The following is a 4,231-nucleotide window of genomic DNA, read 5'->3' as shown; positions in this document are numbered from 1 at the left end:
GCAATAGACCCCTCTTGCTTTATCTTAGCTTGGGACCTGCAACAGTTCTGTCGAGCTACTGGATCCACCCAAAAAAAGTGCAGGCAGAGTTATTTTATTTATCTAATAGCTAATTCTACAGAATGGTAAAGACTCATTTATTTCTATATGTTGTTGTTGATCTACTTGCGTATTAGTAAATGATAAACCCAGACGCCTGGTTAACAAAGTATCCGTAGATCGTATTTTTCCTTAATTGACATATTACTGTCAATGTCATTATTATAATTTTTACTTTTTTGTACCACAACACTTTTACTTTTTTTAAAAGCTAAAGTCCGTAAATACCGATATCTACAATATTAAAAATAAAGCAGATGGCCTACGAGAATCTTTATCAACCAGATCCACTCGATTTCCATCCATGTGATGTCCCCAGAGGATTAAAACATTACAAGCTGTCAGAAATTACTGATGACCAGCAAATTGAGCTCAACAATTATAAACTCGATCGGATAAAAGAAGATCATATGTAAGTTGGTTGTTTAAGCTTTGAATTTCTGTTTCAGATCTCAAGTTTTTTAATAATAGACTCAAAAAAACCTTTCCAAAAATGGTCTCTATTCATTTAGGCTTTAACACTGATACTAGTTTTGCGCGAACCGAATAAGAAAGACCGAGTAACTTTTTTAAAATTGTGTATTTCACAGTTTTGCTAATTTTAATATGAAACTGTTCAGATGCATCAATGAGATGCATCAGATCTGCATCTCATTTGCAGTAGACGTCTCGTTATTTTTGTATGTTTTTGTAGTTTTCATATATATTCTTTAAAGTCCAAAATATTTGCCATATATCTGTCAAATAAAATATATAATTTAGTTGATAACAACATATCAACTTGGCAAAATTTTTTATACAGTAAGTTGTTTATAATGGCTAGATATTCTAGCAGATACAGGTATAAGAGAAAAGACACAGGCATTAAAAGACAGGCAACAATTAGGCTTATCCGATTAGTAATATTTGATCATAAGAAATCTGGTATCCAATGGAGCAAACAGTACAAAATATTTATGAGTTCCGATTGACACATATCTTCACTGAGATATGTACATAAATCAAACTTCCAAAACCTTAAGATGTCTGCTTCTTCTTCTACCTCTTTATAAGCAATTCTGCTTGTTCATTGGTATATTAATACCTCTATTAAAGTTTGCCTCTTCATCTTTTGCGCGATCGTCCGATACTTCTTCTGCCGATTGGTGACTTATCTCTTGCTATTTTGACGATACGGGTCTCCCTCATTCTGCTTATGTGGTTATTCCATTATTTTTTTCTACTGATTGTGTCAATTTATTTATAAACTGTACGTTACATTTTCTTCTAATGTCTTCGATCTCTCAGCGTATTTCCGAAAATTCTTCTCAGTTCTCTCATCTCTGGCGTTTCCAGTAGCCTTTGTGTTGTGGTTGTGTCATGTCTTGTTTCCGAGGCATATGTCATTATTGGTGTTACACTGGCTTTATAAATTCCTGAGATGCCCGTTATATAAATTTCGATATAGTCAATATATGCTTTAAAATGCCACTCTATTATTATCGACTATATATTCTTAATACATCTATAAGCCATTCATGCAGCACCAAATTTAAAGGCATTCTTGTAGTTAATAAAGACAGTACCAAGGCCCCTTTTTTGGTGTATGCATGAGAAGAAATGACTAAGTTGATTATGAGTTGTTCTTTGCAGCTCATGAAAATCTTAGGGCATCCTTTCTGTTGAGGCTTTATGATATTATTTAGAGATGGCAGATACGCTGGGCTACACAGGCTGTGATCAATTTGTACAAAGTTGGAAGGCAAGTTCTTTGATATTAGATAAGTGGTTCCCTGAGTAAGAAATGGTGGTATTTCTCTCCAAAACTTCTTTAGCCAGAAGTTTTGAACTCCGTCTGGTCCACGAGATTTCCAGTTATGAAGCTTTTTGATAATGTTCGATACATCTTCAGTGGTGATAGATTCATAGGAAATATTACTACAGTGTTGACAGTTGTTTGTTGTCTCTTCAATCTATCCATCATTATTATTATGAGTAGCTGGCGTCGAAAGTTGGTTTCCCCAAAACTCATGAATTTCTTTGGCTTGGGTAGGATTTATTTCCATTTTCTACAGTGGAATTGTATTTAAAATATTAAGAATACAATGTTTATTTACAGATATTTGAAGAACCACCCTGAAATCAAATTTATTGTAGACAATCTGATTCGAGCAGTATTGAAGAAACGTCCACAGTTTGATATTGAAGCTTTTTTTGTAGACTACATGCTAAATAATCGAATACATTTTCAAAAACTAATAGAAAAGTTTAAATTAGAAAGAAATAGAAGTGGATCGTTTATCTCCTCAAATACAGATTCTTTCGTCGATGATTCCAGCTCAAGCGAATATCTATAGGAGAGCAAATAGTTTTTATATATTATTTTTATTTATTTTTACGTTTTTAAAATATAATAGTACCATATTATTTTTTTGGAGTTTTATTTTTTGCTTCTTAAGATATCTACAATATCTTGTAGAAATATAATAATTAGAGTTCGGATTTAAAAGCATAAGGAAAAGCAAAAAAGCGCTGAAAAAGCATATAGATTTTATGAAAAAAAAAGCATTTTATTATACAAAAAGCATTAAAATATGCACATAAAACATTTCTAAGCTTCTTTGTCAACCATTTTCCATCCACTCCTGAATGTAGGTCTCTCCCAATTGCTTCCATCTTTCTCTATCTTGCGCCAATCTAATCCACTGTTTGCCTGCCACTGTTCTTATGTCATCTACCCATCTTTTTTGAGGTCTTCCCATGCTTCCTGTTGTCGTCCTTGGTCTCCATTCCAGAATTCTCCGTGTTCACCTGTTGACATTATATCGGGCTACGTGACCTGCCCAGCGCCATTTCATTTTTGCAATTTCTTCCACAATATCCCTAATCTTCGTTCTACTTCTTATCTCGGTGTTTCTAAAGCTTAGCTTAAGAACTAGCAAATACCTATTATAAATTTAAAAATAAAATGAAATAAACGAAAAAAAAAAGAAGATAACTAAAACAAAAGTGCTTTAACCTAATATATCATTTTTGTTTTTGTTGTTTAAAACATGAAATAACTAAATACTCATTTAAAGCTTTAAGTATCTCTGGTATTACCCTTGTACCACACATTTTCGCCAGAGTAAATGAGTAGTACAATTTAGATTTCTATCTATTTACATCTATACCTGTATTTTAATAATTAATGCATAGATGTCTATGATATCGGAACGTTTACTCAACTTGTAAATATTGTAGTGGTACAAAATTTGTACCAGTGGATTCTAGTGTGCTTCTTTTTTGCAATTAGCACGTAACTGAATGTGATTTGTTATTTTTTCTTTAAAATTTGACCACTAAGGAGTGCTATAAAAGGTAAGTGTTTTTTATTACCAATATAAGGATACTATACAATAGTTTCAGAAACAAAAATATATATCAAAAGTAAAGAAAATTGGAAATTATTTTATATATGATATTTTATATACGATAGAAAAATGTAACCTCAAACTTTCCTCTAAAATATAAATATTTATAACTATCACGAATATGCTAAATTAATTTAATATGTTGTGTTGGTCATCATTTTTGTTCATTTACGTCATACATTACGAACCAATCAATTTGCGCTTAGCAAATATTTTCCACAATACCCCAACATGCATGTTTTTTTCAGACGTCCAAAACTATTCTGATATACAGTATTGGAAGAGAGGTCTTACAACTAAACAGTTAGCCAAAATATTACATGAAATAACGAATGATAAAGCTGAACATTCCAAGATTGAAGGGGACTCAAATGCTGAGGATGTAGTAAAATCTGATACACCATCTTAAATCGTTAGAAAAAAGGGAACACTGCTTGCACTTTAACAATTTTTTTCCCACACTTCCTCTTATGAATAAGTTATCAGAACTAGGTCATTTTGGTTGTGGAACAGTAAGACAAACACAAATATATTTTCCAAAAGCAGATTTAGTAGATGACAGAAAAATGAAAATGGGTGAAATTGATGGGGGTGTCTGCAATGATATTACTATAAGCAAGTGGAAGGATCGTGACTCAAAATCTGTGACCGTATGCAGCAATATGCATAATCATGCAGGAACTGGTTTTGTTTTGAGAACATCAAATACTGGAGAAAGAGAAAACATCCGCTGTCCTCCA

The 4,231-nt window shown here is 32.4% G+C and overlaps 1 long non-coding RNA gene across 1 annotated transcript; it reads left to right on the top strand.

Moving 5' to 3' along the window:
* Positions 1-229: 229 nt before the first annotated feature.
* Positions 230-2,505, top strand: LOC140441989 (uncharacterized). The gene is made up of 2 exons (XR_011951059.1): positions 230-511; positions 2,198-2,505. It is a non-coding gene; the product is annotated as an uncharacterized lncRNA (long non-coding RNA).
* The last annotated feature ends 1,726 nt before the right edge of the window (positions 2,506-4,231 follow it).

The sequence above is a fragment of the Diabrotica undecimpunctata genome, chromosome 1 (genome assembly GCF_040954645.1).
Source record: "Diabrotica undecimpunctata isolate CICGRU chromosome 1, icDiaUnde3, whole genome shotgun sequence".
Classification (NCBI taxonomy): Eukaryota; Metazoa; Arthropoda; class Insecta; order Coleoptera; family Chrysomelidae; genus Diabrotica; species Diabrotica undecimpunctata.
Note: the sequence above shows the minus strand (reverse complement) of the source record. Positions and strands in the feature narration are given on the sequence as shown.